The sequence below is a fragment of the Heloderma suspectum genome, chromosome 9, assembly GCF_057233095.1.
Source record: "Heloderma suspectum isolate Gila_16-S chromosome 9, 16-S_ref, whole genome shotgun sequence".
NCBI classification, from domain to species: domain Eukaryota; kingdom Metazoa; phylum Chordata; class Lepidosauria; order Squamata; family Helodermatidae; genus Heloderma; species Heloderma suspectum.
This window is the reverse complement of record NC_139466.1, coordinates 12,057,081-12,084,432: the sequence shown is the minus strand read 5'-3', so window position 1 is coordinate 12,084,432 and position 27,352 is coordinate 12,057,081.

The window sequence follows — 27,352 nt, the reverse complement described above, 5'->3', positions numbered from 1 at the left end:
TAAATCACAGATACTCTCTTGATGGAGACATGGAAAAGAGCAACATTAACAGTGACTCTAAAATACAGGATACCTGATGCTATTTTCACATATGCGTTCAGCAACGTGAGAGAGCAAGAGATGAGAGAGACACTGTAACTTAAGAAAATTTAGAAAATAGCTATAGAATAGAAGAGATCAGGTTGTCTAACATTTATTTTTGTTATAATTTAAAGTGTAATTTTTAGTTATTGCTCTTCTTAAAAAAAAGAGGAGAGGGAGACTTCTACTGAATCAGGGATGCAATAATAATATATTTGGCAATTTCAGGTTGCTGAAGGGTAATACCCTCCTGAAATAAGTCTGTCAGGCTTTGTATCTGCTTGCTTTTTGATGGGCAGTGAATGAATATTTATTTAAAATGGAAAAGCAGGATAGAAATGTTTGGAAATAAATAAATGGTAAACCACTATTGAGATTTTGGCAAACTCAAAATTATTAAGTAAAAGTAGCTCAAGGAAATAATTGCCTGTACTAGCAGCTGGCACGGACTTCTGGTGTTTGAGACAAGCCAGACTTGACAGAGGCTGCCATTTCATTTCCAGTTTGGGAGCTAGTATGGTGTAGTGGGTAAACTGTTTGGTTTGCACACAGGAAACCCAGGTTCAAATCTCTGATCAGTTTTGAAACTCACCTTGGGAAAGTCGTCACTCTTTCTCAGCCTAAGCTACCTCACAGGGCTGTTGAAAAACCAAAATATTCCTCTGATCTCCTTGACAAAGGCTAAAATACAAATGCAACTAATAGTAATAATAATGACTACATCCAAGTATAATATTGTCTGGCAGAACATTAAGGACCACAGGGAGCTTGGGACCAAACTACATCGTTAGGGATGCAGCCTTATGTCTCAGCATCCACATAGCACTGGCCTGCATTAGTTGAAAATCAAATGCCAAATTTCAGAGGTCCATGACTATTAACGAGTCCAACAGAGACAACTAGAAGCATGAAGGCCCCTTCATGCACTGTTGCATTAATATATAACGTATGTAAGATATGTAACAACATACTTTCAGTGTTCAGTGTCAGAGGCAAGAGATAAATCACACTATACAGCATGAATATTGTCTAAGTATATACAAAGATTTCATCCAATCGTAAAGGTTTAGGCCACTCCAAATGTGATCCTAATCTACTGGGCTGCTGTTCCTCCTAAAAGCTGCACAAGTGAGAGTTTTCCCCTCTAGCAATGGTATGCCTGCTTTCTGTAAATCAGAAAGGGCTTAATGAATTTAAATCATTGTCTGGCATCTGGATTGTTGAGATTGGATGTCCCTGCCACTTCAGATCAATCAAGAGTTACAAAGGAAATGTTTGTTTAACTTTAATGATGCTTCTCATTTTCAGTTGCATCATATATTATGAATTGAGTGGTAAGATTGTAAGAGGCATGGCAGGATTTGAAATGTACATATAAATGCACACCTGGAGAGCATGGCACATTTCAGAAAACCTGCATGATACACTGAAGTGCTCTTTTTAAATCCATTCAATATGCCTAAAGAAATTGCCAGGCAGACACGGGAAACATGCCCAAATTTTATTCCATACACTCTGCTTTTCAGGGCCATAGCCGCCTAGTATTAGGGTTTTATTCATTCATTAATTCATTCTAGAAGATTTATATCCCACCTGTTTATATTATTACTTATCCAGGGATGAAAGTAGGGTCAGAGGAGAGCCCCTGATATTGTTATAATTTCTTGTTTTACTCATCTTAACTCATGATGTTGAAGAGAGTCTAAGGATTGTCTTTTTCTTCTTCCACAGTTTTCTCACCAAAACCCAATGTTTATAGAAAGGAAAATGGAGTCAGGGCAATAATGTTTGCAAGCAATACCTCCAAAAGTCAGTTCATTACATTTGTAGCATTACATGATGGCTTCCACATAACAGATTAACCACTTCAGCTATAATATTCATTAAGATTTCAACTCAGGCTCAATAAAGACAGTTCAAGCATTGGCTAAGAGATGTCAAGCGATTAAATGTATGCATGAACCAACTCTTAGGACTACTTTACACATTACGTATTTTATATGTATACCTAAGATCTTTTTAAGTGTAGACACCACGTTTGCAAATACATGTTACTATACAGATAAACTCCCCAATGAACTGTGATTGGCCACAGCTCCCTGCTGAGTATATACTGAATAGCAAATCCATGTTCAATTCTGTGTAATGTGTGAGATGGCCCTTAGTTAGCAGTCTTATCAAGTTCAGTTCTAAATCAATAAATCACATTGGCTTAGGGAGTTTATTCCCTGAAAAGGATCCAAGAATTAACTCCCTCTATTTTTATAGGTTCTAAAATATTTGGGGGGTGGGGAGAAGAGTTGTAGGGCAGGAGAGGGGGACTTGAAAATCCTGTGTTAGCTTTCAAGGATGTTTTCAAATCAAAGTTGAATCTGGCAATCCATGCAGGCTAGAAATCTATCTCCTACTTGTCACATCTATATTAAATTATCCACTTTCCATTTTACAAGGAAAGACGTGAGTAGAACATTACTTATCTGTCAGGCTACTATCCTTGGCTGCTGAACAAAGTACCAGAATTGTGGCACTACAAGGCTGCAAATCTAGCACAAAGGTATCAAGAGTGAGGGGGACTGTGCCACAGTTTTACCTAGAATGATTCTTGGAAGACAGTTTTCCAGCTGGCTGTTTTGACTGATTTTCTATGGGATGATATTTAAATCTGATTAGTGTTACTTTTTTCTTAAAGAAACATCACCTCTGGATGGGAACATTATAGATAAGAGCCTGGGAAAAAAATCTGGGACTGCAATAACTAACCACAAATATGACTTAATTGTTCTGAAGACACTCTGACCTGCAGAGAAGGCACTTAAGTTTTACATCAGGTGTAATGAAGTTGTGGTACTCCATGTGTTGTTGGACTCCAACTTAGTATGGCCAATGGGCAGGAATGATGGGAGTTGTAGTCCAACATCGAGAAGGCAATAGGTTTTCTAACCCTGACTTACATGGAACAGTCTTCATTTTGCAGGTATAGCAAATCTTTCATACCTAGATTTTCAATTCATACTTATACATGCTAATACTAGTTTATTCCTAACTGTTTGGGCCTTTTTAAGTTTAACTACCACAGCTTCTCCATATAATACCAATGGAACCATAGGTATGTGCTAGAGATTCCTTAACCCAATAGAGGACTACAGTTCTGGAATTCCAGAGAAGAAGCCAGGATAGCTGGCAAATATAATCAGAAGTCTTGGAGATTACATATATTCACCAGTCCTATCACTAGGTGCACCAACATTCTCAAAGATTATCAAGGGCGGGGGGAGCAAGCAATGCATGGGGATCCAGCCACATTTTGCTAATAACCCAATACACTGACGTATGACACTGCCTTATGCAGAATCAGACCACTGGTTCATCAAGACCAGCACTGCTTGCTCTGACTGGCAATGGATCTCCCAAGTCTCAGGCAGATGTCCTTCCTAGCAACTAAAGATCTTTTGAACTGGGGGTGTCAGGGATTGAACCTGGGACCATATATATGTATATATGTATATATATGTAAAGCATGTGAACATAGGAGGCTGCCTTATATTGAGTCAGATTGATCCATCTAGCTCAGTAGAAGGCTGATCCACCAGCCTCCCCCAACCTGGTGGTCTCCAGATGTTTTGGATTTCAACTCCCATCAGCCCAAGCCCACATCAGGAATGCTAGTAGCCCCAATTACCTGGAGGGTGCTAGGGTAAGGTGGTCTAGACTGACTTAGAGCTGCTCTCTGGGGATTCAGACAGGGATCTTTCTCAGCTACACATAGAGATGCCAGGGATTATACCCGGGACCTTCTGCATGTAACACACGTTCTCTACCACTGAGATATATCCCTTCCCCACAAACACTGCAATGTAAAGTGCTTCTTCTAAACATTATAGGGGTCAAATAGCTTTGCTACATGGAATAGCATGTACAGTGTAGACTACTGTGCTAATTTTGACCACAGTTTTGTTGTTGCTGCTGCTGCTGCTTTAAATGAGAAGGGGACACACTGAAGCTGCTGTAGCTGTAGGGAAGGCTGCCATACACAAGAACTTATAGAAGGGGTGGGCAGAAGGTAGATCTCAGGTGTTTGGGACTTCAATTCCCAAGCCCCTGCCAGCATGGCCAGTGGTCAAGAATGCTGGGAGTTGAAGTCCAAAACATATGGAGATCTACTTTCTGCCCACCCCTGGGTTACAGCACAGACATTAATGTTCCTGCGCGTGAGCTATAAAAACGGGGAAACATTCACACTGCTTAAAAAAAAAGTCACAAAATGTTATGGGCAAGTTGCAGGAATAATTGGGTTATTGGTTATCATTCCCATCACAGACGGCATCTAACAGGTACCTGTGACAATCATACAACCACTTTACAAATACTAATAGAGATGATAGCAGGGGGTAGGGAGTTTGAACTTTCTCAGTAGCGCTGCAATGCAATTTGTATGACAGGAAAACCTGATATCCCCGCTAGACTTTTGGTTCTCCCTGCAACAACAAACTAACCATTTCATATTTATTGTGCAACAATAAGCCCTAGGTGGGGAGAGCATCAATTCAGTTGCCAAGAATGAGTCGTGTGATTTCCAGTGTCATTAAAATGCTGATTATACAGAGTGTGTCACTTTCTTGTCCCTCCAAGCCCCCCACCCCTTTCCTTTGCCAGAGTCCTGTCAGCATTTTGTGTGGTGTTGGGTTACCCACATGCCTGCCTGCCTGCAGCACTTGTTTGATCTTGTTTGCTTACCTGACTCATGGTAGACTCATTAGATCTCTTTTCCTGCTTATGACAAGGGCTTCCAATTTTCCCTTTCTTTCCTTTCCAACATCTTCAGTGTCTTAAAGGCTAGCCACAGAAATGCTGCCATTTGGTACTTTCCACTTTCTCATCCAAGCTATATAGCCTTCTTGTGCTGGATACTTCAGAGTTCATCAAAGCTTCTGCAGCACCCACAGACCATGCTAAGCAAACTCTTCCCCTCTAGAGGTTTGTCACTGTGCCTTAATTATTCATCTTTAAAGAGAGTCTGCACACTTTTTATTCTCCTGATGCTTTTAGGGGATTCACTAGAGGATCTACTTTTACAGTAGTTTACCTTTCCTCTTTTTTAAAAAAAAGTTTCTATGTTTTTTGAGATGTTATTAATGTTTTTATTAGACAGTATATGCATGTGGGAGGTCCCAGGTTTAATCCCTGGCATCTCCAGGTAGGACTGGAAAAACGCCTGCCTGAAACCCTGGAGAGCTGCTGCCAGTCAGTGTCGGCAATACTGGGCTAGACGGACCCATGGTCTGATTCAGCATAAGGCAGCTTCCTATGTTCCTATGCTGAGAGATTATAGAAGTAATTTTCAAAAAGAAAGGTTCCAAGTGAAACATTCACAGCTATTTCAGTTGTTCCTTACAGAGAACACTACTAAGAATAAGAAAACATCCTTCATCTACAGCCAGTTGCTAACCCAGAGCCAACTCATTCAACAGAATTCAAAAGCTGTATTGTGCCCAAGTAGTGGCCTGAGATGGCAGGTACAGATGAACATTCATATCCACATTTGCAATGTGGGGAAGGTATATCCCCATCCACACCATGCAGATTAAGCCATTCATGTGAGCTAAGATTTTTCTCGTCCTGTTTAGATAGCATGGATAACTAACTGTTTTGCAATTTGCAAAGATAGAGTAGGTATTTTTGTGCACCAGTTTGGAGACATGGAATTTGCAGCAAAACACATTCATTTGAACAGCACGAATGTTTGCCTAGGCAGTAAAAATATACTCCACATAACCCCTCTCCAAGATGGTAAAGTGACAAATATGCAACAGAAACACACATTAAATCTGCTGTGATTTGGCTGGTGAGTAAGAGAAGTTGGCAGCCTCTCTCTCTCTCTCTCTCTCTCGTAGATATACATAGGAGATTTTTTTTAAAGTTTCACTACATCAAGGCGAATACCTTTTTATATTAAAAGAATTAAGATTTTGCTCATTAAAATACATACACACAGCTTCTGACTGTGACAAAGCTAAGCCGCCAAGAATTCCAGTATTCTACCTTATTTATTTATGTATGTATAAGATTTATATCCTGCCTTTGAATCAAATATTTCTCAAGGAGGCTTACAATAGGTTGCAACAATACATGCACACCAACCCGCCCAGACCATCAGCCCTTAGTCCTCTGGCCAATGGATGGGCCAGAGTGTGCTTTATTCAGCTCTGTAGTCCCACGGCAACTAATGGAGCTGACTGTTCTTTCTGGCACTAAGGAGTGAAGCGAGCTCCCGGGAGCAGTTCCTTCTCTGGCTTATGAGGAATGGTCTTGCCTTGCCTTGATGTTCTTCCTGGGAGGTAAGGGGAACCGGTGTTCTCCCAAGTGGCCCTTGGTCCCTTGGCCGATGACAGAGGCCAGATTGCTACTATTCAGCTCTGCAGGACCAGACACTTGCAGCTGAAGCTGAGTCTTCTTTTTGGCAGGAAGGGAGTAAACAAGTTCTCAGAGTGACTTACCTTCTCTACAGTCCTCGTACCAGCTTAAGTGCCACAGGTAGGGAAACTCTTGGGAATTGTTGAGAGCAAGACTTCCACCCCACTCCCCACCCCAGAATAACTGACTGAGGTCTGAAGCCTGAGCATAAGGTTCAAGTGTCACACCAGCCCTAAACACACTAGGTGGATTTAGGCAAGCCACTCTCTCCCACTTTCAGCCCTACCCGCAGCCTGCAATATGGAGATAATAGCACTGTCCTTCCTTACAGTGTTGCTGTAAGGCAGCGGTGTGCAGAAGGCAGATCTGGATCTACTGGTAGACCTCTGGGTGATCTGCAGTAGTTTGGCAAGGATTACTGGCTCCCAATTGTTTAATAGCAGCAAAAAAAATGACTTCCCTTCTGCCCTAAATTATACCGCTGAAATGAAGAAAGCTTGGCGAAACCAGGAGCAGATTTGCATATGGAAGGACTATGAGCTCTATTCAGTTTTGGTACTCCACTCAGAAAAAAAAAATCCTAGGCTCAGAGCCTTTAGTTAAGTGCATGCCTTTTGCACTGGGATCTGGTTAATGGATCTTGGGGTTCTCGTAAAAACAGAGTAGACCTTGTAACCCTGAAGTCTGTCCACCCCTGCTGTAAGGTAACCATTATCAAGATAATATGTGTGAAGTGCTTTGAACTGTATATATGTTGCATTATTCTTATTACTTGACTTGTTCATTGGTATGTTATCATTTTTCGGTAACTCGCAACCAGCTTGGCTCACAAGACTAAATTGCAGCCCATGCAATAGGAAGTTCCACCTTCCATAGCAAATTCTGCAGCTGGAGTGACCTAAATAATTTCTTTGATTTGCATGATACAACCACATGGCATAAGTTTGGGTTTTCCTCTGTACTTTCATGCATAATATAAGTAGCCTGAAATATCTGTTGCAATTCACAGCTTGAAAGCAGATGCACAATTCTAAAATGTAATTAAGATAAACAATCCAATACCTGAACAAACCTAGGCCAGATCTACACCTTGTGTCATATCATTACGATCCCATCATGGTAATTCTATATCCCTTTTGCACATTTATACCACGTAGGACACACTATGACATTTGTTGCAGCATATTGAATAATGTGGAATGAAACACATGAAATAACACTACAAAAGCGGCATATAGAATGTGTACTGTGCCTCAACAGTTATCACTGCACTTCAACAGTGCTATAAAGCAGTAGTGTAGATTTAGCCCTAGCATACACACACACAGTATACTGCAGTGCTTATAGAATATACTTGGGATTTAGTAAACCAAGGGAAGAGACTTACTGTTACTGTGGTGGATAATCTCCTTCCCCCATGTTTCATCTTTGAATATGAAGCATGGGTAGTATCATCAAGAGGGTGCTTCCAGCTGATCTTTCAACATCTGAATTGGACATAAGGGATCTGTCTTTCAGGTTGTTGTTGTTCAGTCGTTCAGTCGTGTCCGACTCTTCGTGACCTCATGGACCATAGCATGCCAGGCCTTCCTGTCCTGTTCTCTCTCCCGGAGCGTGCTCAAGTCCATATTAATTGCATCAGTGATGCTATCTAGCCATCTCATCCCCTGCCGTCCCCTTCTCCTTTTGCCTTCAGTCTTTCCCAGCACCAGGGTCTTTTCCAGAGAGTTTTCTCTTCGTATTAGGCGGCCAAAATATTTGAGCTTCAGCTTCAGTATCTGTCCTTCCAATGAGCACTCAGGCTTGATTTCCTTTAGGATGGACTGATTTGACCTCCTTGCAGTCCAGGGGACTCGTAAGAGTCTTCTCCAGCACCACAGTTCGAAAGAATCAATTCTTCGGCGCTCAGCCTTCCTTACAGTCCAGCTCTCACAGCCATACGTTAAGGGGAAAACCATAGCTTTGATTATACGAACCTTTGTTGGCAAGGTGATGTCTCTGCTTCTTACTATGTTGTCTAGGTTTGCCACAGCTTTCCTCCCAAGGAGCAAGCGTCTTTTAATTTCATGGCTACAGTCACTGTCTACGGTGATTTTGGAGCCCAAGAAAATAAAATCTGTCACTGCTTCCATTTCTTCCCCTTCCATATGCCAGGAAGTGATGGGGCCAGATGCCATGATCTTCGTTTTTTTAATGTTGAGTTTCAAACCAGCTTTTGCACTCTCCTCTTTCACCCTCAACAAGAGGCTCTTGAGATCCTCTTCGCTTTCTGCCATTAGGGTGGTATCATCTCCATATCTGAGGTTGTTGATAATTCCCCCAGCAATCTTAATTCCGACCTGTGATTCATCCAACCCGGCGTTTCTCATGATGTACTCTACATATAAGTTAAATAAGCAGGGTGACAATATGCAGCCTTGTCATACTCCTTTCCCAATTTGGAACCAATCGGTTGTTCCATGTCTGGTTCTTACTGTTGCTTCTTGACCCTCGTACAGGTTTCTCAGGAGACAGGTAAGGTGGTCTGGTACCCCCATCTCTTTCAGAATTTGCCACAGTTTGTTGTGATCCATCCAGTTTGTTGTGATCCGCATAGTCAATGAAGCAGAAATAGATGTTTTTCTGGAATTCTCTTGCTTTCTCCATGACCCAGCAAAAGTTGCTGGCATGTGAAATGAGCGTAATTGTACGGTAGTTTGAACACTCTTTGGCATTGCCCTTCTTTGGAATTGGAATGTAAACTGACCTTTTCCAGTCTTGTGGCCACTGTTGAGTGTTCCAAATTTGTTGGCATATTGAGTGCAGCAATATAACAGCATCATCTTTTAGGATTTTAAATAGCTCAGCTGGAAGACTGTCATCTCTGCTAGCTTTGTTGTTACTAATGCTTCCTAAGGCCCACTTGACTTCACTCTCTAGGATGTCTGGCTCCAGTTCAGTGACCGCACTCTCATGGCTATCAAGGACATTCAGATCTTTCCTGTATAGTTCTTCTGTGTATTCTTTCCACCTCTTCTTAATCGCATCTGCTTCTGTTAGGTCCCTGCCTTCTTTGTCCTTTATCATGCCCATCTTTGCACAAAACGTTCCCTTGATATCTCCGATTTTCTTGAAGAGATCTCTACTATTGTTTTCCTCCATTTCTTTGCATTGTTCATTTAAGAAGGCCTTCTTGTCTCTCCTTGCTATTCTCTGGAACTCTGCATTCAGTTGGGTATATCTTCCCCTTTCTCCCTTGCTTTTCGCTTCCCTTCTTTCCTCAGCTACTTGTAAAGCCTCATCAGACAGCCACGTTGCTTTCTTGCATTTCTTTCCCCACTCGGCCATGGAAGCTCACTGGGTGACTTTGGGCCAGTCACACACTCTCAGCCCAACCCACCTCACAGGGTTGTTGTTGTGAGGATAAAATGGAGAGGAGGAGGATAATGTAAGCCGCCTTGGGTTCCTTGCAAGAGCAAAAAGGCGGGGTATAAATGCAATAAAATAAATAAATAAATAAATAAATAAATCTATTCCTCACCTCCACTGTACATTCATAAGGGATATGATTTAGGTCATACCTGAATGGTTTAGTGGTTTTCCCTACGTTCTTCAATTTAAGCCGAAATTTTGCAAGCAGAAACTCATGATCTGAGCCACAGTCAGCTCCCGGTCTTGTTTTTACTGACTGTATAGAGCTTCTCCATCTTTGGCTGCAAAGGACATAATCAATCTGATTTCGATATTGACCATCTGTTGATGTCCATGTGTAGAGTCGCCTCTTGTGCTGTTGGAAAAGAGTGTTTGCTATGATCAGCATGTGTCAGGGTGGACACTGAGCCCATAGAATCCCAGAGTAGTTCTGATTCTGAGGAAGAGGCGTTGCTCCTGGGAGAGGAGCGCGCTCCTCTTTCCCAGGGCCAACAGCTGACAGAGATTCCTCCTACCGGCATTCCTAGCTTAGATAGCAGCCCTTGGGAGTGACAGAGCGCGGGAAGCAGACTTGCTGGACGCGCAACGCTGACGCAGTGAGCGGTGCCAAATGGAGGGCGCAGAAAGGAGGCGTAGTGCCTGGTTGGCGTGCAAACAACGGTTGCACCCAGAGGATCCAAAGGAAAAGGGGAGGGACTCTCCCTAGCCCTTATGCTCAGGGTCTGCCAGTGATTCCCTTTCAAACGGGGACCAACTGTTCCAACTTAGGGCATAGGTACTCTGCTGCTCTTATCTAGTTGCTAACAGTAGAGTTGTTAAGTTGTAAAAGAGGAATAAAGCTTTGAAAAGAATCCCTTTGTCTGTGTCTGGACTTGGCTACTGGATTAGACTGAGAGAGGCCTTCAAGAGCCCTTGACAGCGTGTTCTCTTGGCAAAACTCTATTAGCCTTTGTCCTGCTTCATTTTGTACACCAAGGCCATGCTTGCCTGTTATCCCAGTGATTTCTTGACTTCCTACTTTAGCATTCCAAACCCCTATGATGAAGAGGACATCTTTTTTTGGTGTTAGTTCTAGAAGGTGTTGTAGGTCTTCATAGAACCGATCAACCTCAGCTTCTTCGGCATCAGTGGTTGGGGCATAGACTTGAATTGCTGTGATGTTGAATGGTTTGCCTTGGATTCGTACTGAGATCATTCTATCATTTTTAAGATTGTACCCCAGTACTGCTTTTCCCACCCTTTTGTTGACTATGAGTGCTACTCCATTTCTTCTAAGGGATTCTTGCCCACAGTAGTAGATATGATGGTCACCTGAATTAAATTCGCCCATGCTAGTCCATTTTAGTTCGCTGATTCCCAAGATGTCGATGTTCAATCTTGCCATCTCATGTTTGACCACCTCCAGCTTACCTTGATTCATTGATCTGACATTCCAGGTTCCTAAACAATATTGTTCTTTACAGCATCGGATGTTCTTTTCACCACCAGACACATCCACAGCTGAGTGTCCTTTCGGCTTTGGCCCAGCCGCTTCACTCTTTCTGGCGCTACTTGGAAATTCCCTCTGCTCTTCCCCAGTACTATATTGGACACCTTCCGACCTGAGGGGCTCATCTTCCGGTGTCATATCTTTTCGCCTTGTGATACGTTCCATGGGGTTTTCTTGGCAAGACTACTGGAGTGGGTTGCCATTTCCTTCTCCAGTGGACCACATTTTGTCAGAACTCTCCGCCATGACCTGTCCGTCTTGGGTGGTCCTGCACGGCATAGCTTATGGCTTCACTGAGTTACGCAAGCCCCTTCGCCACAACAAGGCAGTGATCCATGAAGGGGGTCTTTCAGGTACAAAGGGCCAAAACATCAGGCATTATGACTGGATGGCTACTGGCAGCCAGTACAGTTCCCAGAACACTGGTACAATGTTCTCCCTGCAATCCAGTCCTACTAGGAGACAGGTGGCCATATTCTGCACAGACTGCAGTCTCCAAACAGTGATTAAGGGCAGCAATGTATGGAGTGTAGCACAGCAGTCACAGACTCAAGGTCATGGAAGGGATGAACAACAGCTCCCAGGTCCAAATCTAAAAGAAATATGCTAGTTTTGCCACCAGATGTTGAACATTTCCTCCTAGCCACTGCCTTAATACGTAATTACTATCAGTGAAATGGATCCAGGAACAACACCCCAAGGTTGAATAACCATGGGAGGCCAAACAATATTAAGAAAGCAATGGGATGTTCTGGACAGAGCCTGGAGATCACCATTACTTTATTTTTTATCAATGATTCTTTATAATTATTATTTATATGTTGCTCAATCAGGGGCAAACAAATTGGTGGTGCCAGCTATTTATTGCTTTTCCTTTTAAAATGAATGGAAGCGTTAACAAAGGAAGAAGGATCATGCCCACTTTTTAATCAGGGGGGGTCATACCTCGGTAGTAGAGCACATGAAGAGAAGGTCCCAAGTTCAGTCTCCAGCATCTCCAGGTAGGGTTTGGAAGACTGCTGTCTGAAAATTCTGGAGAAGATACTGTCAGTCAGGGTGGAACAGGGGCGGGCAACCTGAGGCCCTCCAGAAGTAGACTGCAATTCCTATCAGCCTTACCCAGCATAGCCAATGGTGAGCAATGATGGGAATTGCAGTCCAACAATATCAGGAGGACCACAAGTTGCCCACTCCTAGCGTAGACTACACTGAGGTAGATGGACCAGTAGTCTGACTTGGTATAAGACAGCTGCCTATGTTCCTGTGGTTGCTGTGTTCCCACTGAGAGTTCTCTACCCCACCACCTATGGAGTTCAGAATGGCTCACATTCAGATAGCTGCCATCACTGAGTAAATACTCCATACCAGGAACACAGACCAAGAATATGGAAATTCCATGTGATAAGCCATCTGTGTGTGAAATCATACAAAATGGGGTAGAGGAGCAGGGAGAGAAGATGGAGAATTCGCCACAGGAATGCCATTTTCAGTACATCCTTGGGGCAGTTGCGTGCTCCATCTCTCAGTCATTTCTGCATTTTGTACAGTGCTTAGTGCAATTACAATCTAAAGATAGTAGTACCAGTAGTACTTCACTATTCCCAGTAAAATAAAGATTAGTCTTATGAACACAGTCTTGGTTTTAGGAGTATTTTCATGTCTGAAGGAGTGGGTGGAAACCCTTTGGCAGCATGTGGGATCTTTTACTTTGGAGACTATTTTCAAGCCATATTGTGCTTACAGAAAAGTTTTGGTAGAAGTCCAACTGAAGGAGTGGTGGCGGGGGGGGGGGGGCGACGACTTGCATTTGCAGTTCTTAAAACTTTTCCAGAAAAGTTTTAAAAAAATAATTAAAGGCAAAGAAGCTGAAGATCATATAATTCTGGCCAAAAAAGTGGGGGGAAAGCATGAATCCCCTTTGGCCACTGAAAAGGGTGCTGTTCTATGTAGCTTTCCCTGTTTCCATTGAATTTTGCATTAGAAAATCATGCCCTGTGCACTCACTAATGAATTTACCAACTACAGGACCCTCAAAACCAGACAAAGAGACACAGGAAGCAACTGGGAAAGACAGGATATGTCTTGTTTGAAATCAGAATTCATTTTCTCAAAGGGATTAATTTAAATACGAATTGTTTCGGTGTCTTGAGAGACATGAAAATTGTTGAAAGTAGAATATCTACAACTATTCTGTAAAGTAGAACTTCAAAGTCCAGAAGCATTTCTGGACTCTTTCTTGAATTGTTCCAATTGCATTGACTCTTTCAGGCACAATTCCAAGTTATTACCTACAAAGCCCTAAATGACCACAGTCTAATGCCTCCCTCCTTATGAAGCCCCCTGACCTTTGAAAATGCTGATTCCGATGAGACCCATTATATTGTAATTTCTCAGCTGTTGCATCTCAGCTATAGAACTCCCTCCCAGAAAAGGCCCATCTAAGCCCAGCCTTAATAGGCTTTCATAGACAGCTGAATGCTGATTTGTTCAGGTGGGCATTTGTGCAGAGGTAGGTATAAGCTGGGGCCGTGGTGGCCTAGTGGTTAAGACACTGAACTGCAGACTGGAAGGTCGGCAGGACAGCAGTTCGAGACCCAAGTGCTGCGTGACGGAGTGAGCTCCTGTCTTCAGTCCCAGCTCCTGCCAACCTAGCAGTTCGAAAGCAAGAAATTGCAAGTAGATAAATAGGTACCGCTTCGGCGGGAAAGGTAACAGCGTTCCGTGCACCTCAGTGTTCAGTCACGCTGGCCACATGACCACGAAAGCGTCTTCGGACAGCGCTGGCTCTTTGGCTTAGAAATGGAGATGAGCACCACCCCCTAGAGTTGGACATGACTGGTTGGGGACACCTTTACCTTTAGGTATAAGCCAGCAGAATTGGTCCTGATTATATTGCTATTGTGATTTTCATGTTTGTGGTTTTAGTGGTTCTTTATTTGTGTTGTCTGCATTCACAATAATTTTATTATATATGGCTTTGAGCTTATTTGGAAAACCAGTTTAAAGTATATTAATTTAAAAAATCATCAACTCCTGCTTTAACTCCACTGACACAAAACATAACTAACCTCGACTCACACTGATCAGCTCCATCAATCCAGTGCACCTTCCAGCCTCAGATATACCAGTGGATAAGTTTTTGCCAGCCTGGCTCCAGCACAAACTCTTTTCAGCATCAATAGTTTTTGCAAGATGCTCGCAAAAATCATCTGACTACCAACACACTGAGTAAGGTCATAAACACTCTTTTCATGGGTCACATTTCTAGCCTTGTAAGAAAGTAGAGAATAAAGCTGGTCACTCATTATAGTTCTACTGACCTCAACACTGATTTATACTGATTTACACCAACTTAGGATTTTATTTCTAGTTTAATTTCAGCTTGACACTTCAAAATTAGAACTAAAAAAAAAATAAAACGAGAGTGCTGCGTCAATGTGTAGGCTGCAAGCGGAACAAGAGGGTTTGTTTCACTACAGGCTGAAAATGGAAACTATCATTAGTAATGATGTTCTGATGAGATAACTTCTACAGAGAAAAAAAGAGAGCTGAGATTCATTCTAGTTATACACTGATAGTTCTGACATAACACTGTTTCTAAATCTTTTCTCCCTCTGCATATCTCTCTATGTGAAAAATGCATCCACATTTTCCCAAGTCTTCCTTAAATGGAATTTCCTGTTGACTGCTTTGCCATATGACTAGAGCCCATTTTCATATTTTCCCTCCCTTAAATGCAGGGAGGGTGGAATGAGATTGTTCCTGCTGGCCATGCCAGACCTCCTTGTGTGCAACAGAAGTGCGAGAAGAGGCTCCACACATATAAGCTCCTCCATGCGGTCAGGAACCCTGTTTAATTAGGATTCCTGGTCCTTTAGATGGCCATGCATAAAAGGCCTTTTCACACTTCTAAATGTGCAGAGATTGGGGGCAGGGACCACATTCAGTATATGCATGCAAGAAACAGATGGAAAGAGTTAGGCAGAACAAGGATTTACTCAGTCCTTATCTTGCTGGCTGAAGAGAACCAATCACCATTGCCAAGCACAGTGACATGTTTTCAAGTAGCCTTCCACAATAAGCCTGTGACACATGAAACTACCACTATCTTTCTTTAGAGACCTGGTCAACAGGTTAGAAAACCAATGGGGATTTTCATATGATAGCTCAGGCATGAACTCTTTTCTTTAAAGTGGTTACTTAGCTCCAGCCTGACCAATAAGCAAGCCTAGGCAGCTGCCTATTACAGTACGTTGTCAGGGGGGGCTACAGCAGCAAAGTAGGGGGATGTCTCCTGCCCAATGTGGCCCTGCTGCTCGGCCACACAAGCGTATTTACAGTACTTCTGTGTATCAGTTTTATTGGTGTAATTCTTCTCACAGAGAATGCTAGGAGTTGTAGTTTCATAAAGTTGCTGGGCCTTCTTTATAAGGGAAACCTAGACCACCACCCCTCACAGAACTATAATTCCCAGGTTCCCTGGGGTAAGGAAGCAACCAATAAGCCAGTTTAAATGGCATTCATACACGCGCACGCACGCCCCACACACCCCCTGTACAAAGATCTGTTCTTTCAGGCCTGAAGTTATGCCTCCAAACCACATTATATAAACCGAGGAAAGAATAATTCCATATCACATTAAAATTAAGCTGTTTCTTGAACAGAACACAGCAGCTGCTAAGCAGTACAACGCCAACATTCCACAGCCGTTTAGGGCACATGGGGACAGGTAGCAAAAAGAACCAAAGCTAATTGAAATTTCAGGGAAAAACCGAGAAGCAGGAAGTTAATTATGCTTTGGGGATGCCTCTCAGAATGTCCCTGTGATCAGATCAGCTTATTTGACACTGTATTGTTGAAAACTAGTAAATAAAAACCTACAACATATATAAAGAGGCAATTAAAATACGACATGTATTGCATCCTTTCCGCATTTTATTGTACTGAAAAGCAGGATTTTATATCTAGTTTTGTTTAAGAAAAACCTTACACAAAGAGAGAGAGAGAGATGGTATCAATTTAGAAATCTGATCCAAATAACTGTAGTTGGCTTTGTACAACATGATCAACTCCTTTCACAGAAAATTCAAAATGTGGATTTTAATCTGTATTGTTCTTGGTGAAAGGATGTGTGTTCTGCTTTCATTGTTGCAAACAATCTATTATAAACATCTTTTGTATCAGGCAATTGGTTTAAGATCTTTTTTTTTACACTGAATGTCTTTTCTTTGTTATTTTTCTCAAGAAAAGTTATAAATTAACTATCCACTAAATATCACCCGTATTGAGATGTTGTAATATTTGTCATCTATTAATTGATCAATCAGTCAAAAGCAGGACAATTAATTAACTAAAAAAATCTTTAATTGGTTGCCACGGAAGTCCATGGTAATTGCATTTTCTCTCTTTTTAAAACAATGCATTTGATAGCGCTTTGTCAAGAACCAGTTTCCCCTGTTGCTTATTCTTTCCTACAGCCTCAAGAGAGAAAGCAAGAGAATCAAAACATTTCAGAGCTGTGAAATTAATCTGAAACCACAAAACCCATCCAGAGGCCCAGAAGCAGATGCCCTACTTGAAATCTCCTTTTAATCCATTCTCTGAAACCTAGCTAAATTTCAGATTGCCACAATCTCTTTTAAATTAGATGTTTATTTGCTGGAGTGAAAACAGAGAGAATGAAGGCACCCTCTCCTTCCTTCCTTCCTTCCTTCCTTCCTTCCTTTCTTTTTTTCTTTTTTCACAACTGCTCCAACTGGAATGTCTGTCTCTTTTTCAAGGAGAACTTTTGTGACAGAGGCGGCGTTTGTCTGATGTGGCAGTTCTTTTCTCTACTGCTATTTAGACATTTGTTACGGGAGCACAGCAAAATGACAGCTAATGAATGAGAAATGAATAAGGAGCCACATTATTGCCAGCAGTGAATGTCTGTTCTGTCCTCCTATGAGTGAAATGGGGGTGTTTTCTAAGCTAAGATTTGAATTCTGCATGAAAGTATCAACTCAGCTATGCTCACACATTGCACTCTCTGCAATTGTTATAAGAGTTTTCAGTCCCTTTGTTACACAGCTGCATAGATGTACATATACACTGCTCTCATGTGAGGAGTTCCACTACAGTCCTGCCTTAACAAACAAAGCCTGAGGTCTATTTCATTTGAAAATGCATTTCTAGTCTTTTTAACAAATCTCCAGCTTATATGATCAGGACTAAGTGCACACCAGCCTTTCCATCCCACTTACATTTTCAACATCATCATAAAGGAAGACCAACATAGCATTCCTGAGAATTTTTTTCAAACTCATGCCACTACTTTTAGTAAGAAACACCTTTCCATAAATGAGGACACAACTGTAGATGAGTCTACTATTTTTTCACCCTGTTCTGCAAAATCAAACAGGGTTAGTGATGTAGGGCTAGCATCAGGGTTGCAAGGAGGGAACAGGTAACTGGGTCTAACCCTCTTGAAATCACGAAAGCTGAACCCTTGTCCCATTTAAGGGCACAGGAACGTCTGGTCGCTGGCTTCCTAGCCGTCTCTAAGACCATTTGGATCGGCTCCAAAAACTGTAACAGATTGTGTAAGGTTGCAGCCTCCATGCTGTCAACCCCAACATTTGAAGATTGGGGTGATGGATGCCACCATCCCACTGATACAAGAGATCTATTCTCATTAGGAGTTGAAGATACTGATGCTGGCACTGCTGAAGCAATGGAGTGAACCATCCCTGCCTTGGCCACCACAGGGTGATGATTATGCAGTCCGTGTTGTCATCCAAAATCTTTGACAGCACCCAAGTTAACAGTGAAAACAGCGAGAAAAGGAAATAAAACCCTTGGTTCCAAGTCAGAAGGAAGGCATCCCCCAGTGAGGACTGACCTATGCCTGCTCTGCTGCAATAACTTTCCCACACTCTGTTTGACTCCGTTGCAAACAAGCCTATGATAGGGTCTCCCCAGTGATTGAACAGACTCTGTACTACCTCGGGATGGACTTGCCACTTGTGCAACGCCCACTATGAGTGGCTTAGGTGATCAGCTAGGTGAAGGTGTCCAGCGTAAGCCTCACTAATGGATTGGGGAATTTTGTTCCCCCTTGCTTGTTCAAATAATAAACCACGGTTGTGTTGTCAGATGCGACTTGCACCACCTTGCCATAGACATTGATCTTGAAAGCCTTCAATGCTTTCTGGACTGCAAGCAGCTCAAGAAGGTTGATGTGCTTGTCCCATTCCACTTCCATCCAGAGACTTTGTACTTCGAGGGATCCACAATGTGTTTCCCATCCCTTCAGGGACGTGTCCGTTGTGAGCGACCTGGAAGGCGACGCCTGGTGAAAAGGCCACTCCACCATTGAAGTGAATGTCAAATCTTCCCTGGCAGCTGACAGCAAACATGCCTTGTGTCATCTGAAGGATCGAACACTTTGTTGAACCATAACTGGAGACTTCTCATTTGAAGGTGGGCAAATTGGACTACCAGGGTCATAGCTGCCATGAGCCCCAACAGCCTCTGGATGGAAAGAGTGGTTACAGTACCTAAACGAAGGACTTCTCTTCCTAAAGCTACGAGTGCATCTGCTTGATTTTGTGGGAGGAAAGCTCAACCCTGCCTGGAGTCCAAAACTGCGCCTATAAACTGAATGGTTTGGTTCATTCCCAAGGAAGACTTCTGAATGTTTATGTAAAAGCCGAGAGCTTCCAAGAGCTCACAGGTGAGAGATACTGAGTGAAGGCCTTGATGGGACAGTGCCACTATGAGCCAATTGTCAGGAAGAGAGTCACCCCCTGCAACTGGAGGTGGGTGTATACCACTGCCATGCACTTCGTAAAAACTCTCGGTGCAGTGGAGAGACTGAATGGGAGGACACGGAACTGATACACCTGTGTCCCACTGGCAAAACGAAGATAACGTTGACTTGACTTTTTGATTCCTATGTGGAAATACATGTCCTTGAGGTCAACTGATACAAACCAGCCACCCCTCTGCAACAGCAGTAGAATCATGGTCAACGTGGTCATATGGAATTTCCTTGGTGGAATGAAGAAATTCATCTCCCGCAGATCTAGAATTGGACAGAGCCCTCCATCCTTCTTTGGTACGGTAAAGTATCGGGAATAAAAGCCCTGAAGAAGTTGATGATCTGGCACATGTTGGATCGCACCTTTCTTCAGTAATGAAGCTACCTCCACTTTCAAAACATCCGATGGTGGTGTTGGACAGACCATATCTAAGGGAGGGAGGGCGTCAAACTCGATTCTGTATCCTCTGCTGATTATTGATAACACCCAGGAATCTGATGTGATTTGCTTCCACGCCAGGAGAAATTGCGAAAGACAGGACCCAAATTTTGAAGAGTGTTCGGCGGCTGAGGACACATCATTCCTGAATCAAAGATGATTCTTATCTCCAGGATCAGACTTGCAGCAGGTGGATTGGAACTTTGATGAAGTATACTGTTTCTGTGAAACAGAGGGATGCTGACTTTGCTGCTGCCTCTGGTATCGATCGCCCTGGTGTCTCTGTTGTTGGAAACCTGGGTGTCAGAACCAGCAACAAGACTTGAAGGGGGTCAGAGCCTGAGCAAGTCCCATCTTTTTGGCTCTAGCCTTTGCTTTCTGGACCAGGTCCATAGCTCGTCTGTAGTCACATTAAATAACCCAGTTGCATTAAAAAATCCAATTTGCTGTCAAATGGCAAATCCTCAATAAAAGATCTCGCTTCTTGAGACAGCCCCACCAATCTCAGCCAGGCATGCCTTCTAAGAGCAATTGTGCCTATCATAGCCTTTGCTCTGCAGTCCAACTGATGACGTACAGTGTTGATCTGTTGCCTCACCACTCAAGTCGCTTCAGCCTGGAACATGCTGGCTAGTTCCCTCTGATCATCAGGTAAGTTGTCACAAAGTGATCCCATCTTCTCCCACAGGAATAATGAATACCGTACCATAGTCACCTGATACTTTGCAACTCTGAGGCTCAACACTGTGGATGAATAAATCCTATGGCCCATGAGGTCTAATCTGTGCCCCTTTATCCACTGGAGCAGAATGTTGTTTCTGGGAGCGACTTTGTGCAGATTCAACAATTACGGAGTTAGGGCATGGAGGTGTGAACAGAAATTCAGCATCCTTTTCTGACACTCTGTACATGCTCTCCAGCCTCTTTGAAGTAGGCGTCATAGTCGCTGGCATCTCCCATGATTGTTTCACAGTTTGAAGCAATATCAGTAAGAAGGAAATAGCAACTGGCATTGATATTTCAACGTTAAAACATCAAACACCGGATCCTTCAGCTGTTCAATGGGTTGCTGTGGCTCTGTTCCTAAGGATTGTGCCGTTCTCAGAATTTGCTTGGAAAAATGGCCTAGATCTTCCAAAGGTGAAATGGGGTCTTCTGATCCTACTGCCCCATCTGGAGATGAGATTGATGGAGCAACTGAGGAGTATGAGGCAGAATCAGACTGATAATCATCAGTAGTGGAGTGAGGTAAAGCCCCTGGTCGAGAATGGACATTTTCCTCTCGCACTTCGGAATGCATAGAAAGAGCATCTTGAGGAGGTATCAAAGGCTGTGCCATTCTCAGTGGTAATGGCGGCGGCATCTGCTGAAGTTGTTCCAGGGTATCTGTGCATCAAGGTTGAGCCACTGCCTCTGGTGGAGGATGCAACAGAGTTGTGGCTGGAATAGAACGAGGTTAACGCAAGTCTATGTTCATGTAGGGTAGAAATGATTGTCTTGCCTATGCCTCCAGTCATTCCAATAGTAAGTAGGCCTGGGAGGGAGCAACCACTCCAAGCACCTATCCCAGTCACACATCGGTGATCGAGATCGATGTTGAGAATGGGGCACATAACCATGTTCCAGCCTATGATCGTGAGGATGGTAAAACGAAGCCCTGGAACCAGGCAAATCTCGGCATTGAGCTAAGTACGGAGGTGGTTGAAGGGTTAGATCCTGTTCTCTATCACGGGGCAGGGTGGAATCCCTAATTTCACCCTCAGATGTCAAGGCCATCTGTACCAGGTCGATCCTGAGTATCGATGCATCCTCTGTCTCGGGTCTCGGTACTGACACCTCAGATCTCGTTGGTATCAGTGAGTTTAACAATGGTGGCAGTGGAGGAAAATCTCTTGGATGCTCTGAATGCGATTTTCTCTCGTCTTTCCCTTTTTTCTTTTTCTCTGGGTCTGCAGTCTTAGGCATCCGAGCCTTCTTTGACAACTTTTTAGCTGTAGACAGTGTTAAAGATCTCCCCAGAGCGAGTGGCTTCTCCATCCTGCCCATGGCTAGAGCTGGCACAGAGGGAGAGGCAGGGGGTTGTGCTCTCTCACGTGTGAGTTGCTTTCGCAGAGGCAGACGTCTGTGCTATTGGAGCTTTAGGAGTTTCAACAGCCGCCAGCGCCTTTTCCCAAAGTTCTACTTGCAGTCTATCGGTATGGTTTCTGAGGGCTTGCTTGGAAAAACCTTGACAGAACGGACATGCCTCTACCACATGCCCCTCTCTGAGGAAAAAAAGACAAAGGGAGTGCCTGTCTGAAGGCTGCAACTTACTCCCACAATGGGAGCACTTCTGAAAGGGTGCCTTCAAGGTGAATAGCGCACGATCAATGGATCACTCTCTCCCAAAAGGAAAAATAATACCAAAATAAAATAAATATGAAAGAACAAAAGAATGATCGAAGAAGATAAAGACAGAATAAAACCTCAGCTGAACAGCAAAAACTGCAGTCCTATAATGGATGGAGTTTCCCAATGAGGCACCACAGCTGATGGTCAAAGAATGGAGGAAATAGGTGGGGAACCCGCCTGGACATACGCACTGGGATGGTGTGGGAGGGTTCCTGCCAAATTTTTTCTCAGCTTTGGAAGTTTCCCAAATCGAGGCTCCGTGCAGGTGCAGAGCCCATATGTGTGATGCACAGAAACCATGAAGAAGAAGCTCTAATAACCTTTCCCTCTCCTTCTGGTCTGTGGCACGGACTGGGTCAAGGAGAAGGTAAGCAAATGGGCAGTGATGACAGTGGCAAGGAACCAGGCCCAACTGTGGAGCTGATACTGATACTGTCCATGAGCCCACCAAAATCTGGAGCTGATCATGTAAAGATGCCTTAGATCCCAAGACTCAGGGGGCAGAGGCTGCTGGGAGATAAAGGATGGTGATTCATAAGTCAGGGGGTTTATTTATTTTATTTATTTAAAATATTTCTTGGCTGCCTCTCAGGGCAGAAGCCCTCCCAAGGCAGCTTACAGCTTGGTCTGGTGAGGTGTTGTATAGTTGGGTAGGAGTGGAGGGCAGCACTGGAGAGGTCAGGAAGTAGAGCTCTGTGCTTCATGGCAGACCGGAGCCTAATGAACACTGGGGTGGGGTCAGTATCAAAAGCTATCAAGCCTTTGGAACTTGTCTCCTCATTCTGAGATTTCAGCCCTTCTTCAGACCCTGAAGAACCTGGCAGCACTATCTGGAGGTATTGCAAGTTACACAGCATTACAACTGTTTCCCATCTTTCTTTTCTTTTCTTTGTTTTCTCAAAAGCGCTAAGAATAATGTATGGAAAATATATAACTGCACAGTTTTGTATGTGTTGCTGCAATACTCTTTATTAAAATCAATCAAGGAATATGTTCCATTTAAAACTTTGAGGTTCTTAGATATTATCCCAATAACTAGTTCAACAAAAATGCGTCAGAGAAATATCCTATATGCATTTACATAATATTATAGAAACTGAAACAAAACAAACAGAAATGATCGATGCCATTCTATTTACAATACAGTGGAAAGTTCAGAAGGCACAATGTTGGCAATCATAACCATTCCCAAAGAAAGCATATTTTATATGAACTAAGGAAATTTCAGGAAGTTCAAATTGTTGGGATAGGAGTTTTTATCCATTACCCTGTTGAACAGAATTGAATCTGAGCCCATTAGCTTTAAACTGTGTTAAACCGAGTTAAACCAAAATAATTCACCTTCGTCTGTTAGTGGACAAAACAATGGGCTCATGATTTCACCATTTCGAGAAAGAAGTTAAAAATGCTGTTTTTAATGGCAGCTAATGGAGCAGATTTTATATACCCAATCTGTCAAGACAGCCAGAACTGCCCCTGATATTGGCAAGGGAAGAGTGCAACTCCATCAAGCCCCCTTCTGTGAGGATTCTAACATCATGTCAGCTATTTAAGGGAAAAATCATGTGGCAGGAGCAGTCCTGCCTTCTCGGCCTGGACATTATGAGCCGGTTCGCATGTAACGAGAAGCCACCACAGGTGAATTTCATTGCAGCAGCCATTTTGAGTATCTGAGCCCTGGTGGGGAGCACCATAGATCTTTGTGAGGTACAAACTCAGCAACGGTGGGTTGTTGGGGCAGTTAACAAGCCACCTGCAACCCTAAAACAGCCCATGAGTTCCAGGTGGCTTATCAACCACCCCTACAGCCCACTCTTGCCAGGTTCGCATTTGACAAGCTAGTATGCCCCCACTGTAGCTTGAGTATTCAAAATGGTGGCTGCTGCTGCAACAAGAAACCCTGGAAGGACATTCACCCACAATGGCTTCTCGTTACGTGAGAACCAGGTCAGACTGCTATGTTCCTGAATTTGGTCAGGGAGAGGAGGGGATGGATGCTTCCAGGGAGGGGCTGCGCTCCAAGACAGCAAGAACCTGAGCAGATATCAGGCATAGGGTGAGGAATCTGTTCCTTTGTTCAAGGGTGGAAGATCTACATTCAATGCCTCCCCTGGTGAGACTGTAAACAGCTGCATTGAAACATGTTTGTAAGCCACCTTTTATTATATAAACTACTTTGATAATTTTTTGTTGAAAATGATACATAAATTATATGTGTGTTTGCAAAATGTATATATGGAATAACAGTTATCTTAAGAAAAGCTCTCTAGATCAGGCCAGAGATCCATCTAATCCAACTTCCTGTTTTCAACTGTGGCCAATAGCATGCTTCAAACAGGGCAGGAAGGCAACAGCCCTCCAAGTTGTTTGTCCCCTAGCAAGTGGTATTCGGAGTTATATTGGCTCTGAACACAGAAATTTCATTTATACGTTGTAGAATTCCCCATTCCCCAACAATGGGGAAGTGGAGAGAGAGGAAAAGCATTTCTTCTTGCATTAGTAAGAGATGTAGCTGCTGAATCGTATCTTGGTAAATATGTCCCATGACACATTTTGATTTACTAGCCTCTCAAGAGACCTGTCTTACCTGCTTTTCATCACATTGTCCAGACAAAACTTCATTCTCTATAGGACTACCACTGTAGCTGATAACAAGTGCATAGAGAGGGGCAGGTCTCCTGTAATTATTTAATACATTTTGTAGCAATTTCTGAGATATATATTTTTAACTTGTAGCTTTTTTCTTTAAAGTATGTTTTTAGGGAGATAATACACAACACTTTCTGCCTGTAAAATTAGCCCCCTATACACTGGTGCCCTTTTTCGTTAAATATTGGAAACCCTTGCAGAATATAAGTATCCCAAAAGGAACAATGACCCTTTGGCTTTTGAGTCTATCCACAGCCATAGTCACTAGTGGGTTTATCTACCACTAAATCACTTTTTCTTCTGGAATGGCCCCAATTGAAAGTGCTTGTCTGATTGAGTTATAGCTGGTCTAACACAAAAAATATCCCTCCTCTTGAAAGATCTGGATGTTTTCCTTCCCAACAAGTGATTCTTCTCAGCAAGGCTCAGGGGAAGAAAGCTTCACACAAGATGCATGACTACAACTAAGCAAGCAAAACTTCAGTTTATGCAGTTACATGGCATAGGTATTGCTGCTGTCATCGTTGTCATTGCCACTACTGGTGCTGCCACTACAGTGGCAGTTTCTTCACTCGTGATTCTGCTCACAGGAACTCTGCTTCCAATGGACCTTGTATGAGTGAGTCACTACAGCATCACTCGAGACACCAGCCAGAAAACAGTACTAGGAAGGTCCACACAAGATTCTCTTCCCTCTCAGTTCCTTTTGCAGAGTTAGCATGATGTACCCTCTCTTTATGAGGCCGCGGTGGCTTAGTGGTTAAGACACTGAATTGCAGACCGGAAGGTCAGCAGGACAGCAGTTCGAGACCCGAGTGCTGCATGACGGAATGAGTTCCCGTCTTTAGTCCCAGCTTCTGCCAACCTAGCAGTTCGAAAGCAAGAAATTGCAAGTAGATAAATAGGTACCGCTTCGGCAGGAAAGGTAACAGCGTTCCGTGCACCTCGCTGTTCAGTCATGCTGGCCACATGACCACGGAAGCGTCTTCGGACAGCGCTGGCTCTTCAGCTTAGAAATGGAGATGAGCACCACACCCTAGAGTCAGACACGACTGGTTGGGGACACCTTTACCTTTTTTCACCTTTTACCCTCTCTTTACCACTACCTGGTGTAAAGCTGTAAAGGCTACATAGCTCTATCTTTGAAAAGCACCTCCACTTCTCTCTATTTTCTGAACCTCTGCCGCTAAATATGCAAGGTGATGAGGTTCTCCTAACTCTACAGATTAGGTGGTCTTGGTTCCGGTACTGCCAGCATTTTTTTCCATCACTAGATGACTACTACAGTGTGGCCCTTACTATTTCTGGAAAGGTTACAATATATCCATCTTCAGTGTTCCTTCAAGATGCAGATGAATTGAAGCAGATGAAAAGTGTTTATCTATGACAAACAGGTTGTGTAGGTGGTTACTGTCAAGCAGAAGTGAGTCAACCTGTTTATTAGTGAGGGCCACATAGGGAAAGCATCACAAGAAGGAAGGTGGTAGCTAGTACATATTTTAAACACCAGGATCACATGGCAACATGAACTGCATGATTTTTGCAAAGACAAGTGCATGTCAATAATAACAGAAAAATATGTTTATTGTAGAAATTACAGTGAGACGATGGATTATGCATATGTATGAACAAACAACCACCAGGAATGCCAATGGTAGAAAGGAAAGCTATAAAAAGATGTAATAAAACCATATTCTGAGAAAAATTTGGCTTGATCGTTCATCGTGATGGCTCTGAGTAGCCCTTTGCTGTGGGAAAGTTAATCCAGCAAAGGACAAACCTTCCACAGTTCAAATCCAGCAGCTAATATTGCCCACTGATTTACAAAAACATTTCTAACACATGTTCAACTCCCTCTGCCAGCACGGATGTGGCAGGCCTGCTCTGTGAGGCTTACCACATACATAGCAATAAAGGAACCTTCTGTTGGTCCCATTCATAAAGCCATCCTCTATTTGCAAAATTCAATTTAAGATTGTGAAGTACATAGTAATGTGACTCCATCCTAAGAAGTATTTTTACATCTCATCTGAATGTCAGGTGCAAGCTTGATTCTACTTTACATGAGAATTCATTGTTGCCACGATAGTTTGCGAGCTACATAAGGGAAAATGTGATAATGGGTTTTGTGCCCTTGAAGCGGAGTAATAGTGGACACAACATACTCCCTACATCTGCACTCACTAGAATAGCATGACAGGCACAGGGCTGTACAAACAAATCTCACTGGACAAGCTGGAAACCATGACAGAGGCTGCCAAGCATGAAGACCACATTGAAGTGGAGCCTTGTGCAGATTATCCTGGGGGGCGGGGGGGGGGCTGTTCATATGCTGAATGCCAACAAGGACATTTTTAATCAGTAAGAAACTTTTCTAGGCTTCTTTTGATGGACTAAGGGTGCAATCCTATGAGGATAATCAGCCGCCTCCAAACTTGGAGGTGGCCGACTATCCAATGCAGGATGGATGGCGCGTGGAGGGGATCTTCTCCTTTGTGCTCTGACCGCCTTGTGGCTAGACAGATGATTTTGGTTATGTAACCAGGGTGCCTCGGAGCAGGGGTGGGGGGAGCCAGACGGTGCATAGGACAACCCATGCCTCTTACGAGGCGCAATGGAGGAAGGGGTGGGGAGTCGGATTTCTGAGAACCAAGCTTAGAGCAGTGGCTCTGAGCTCGAT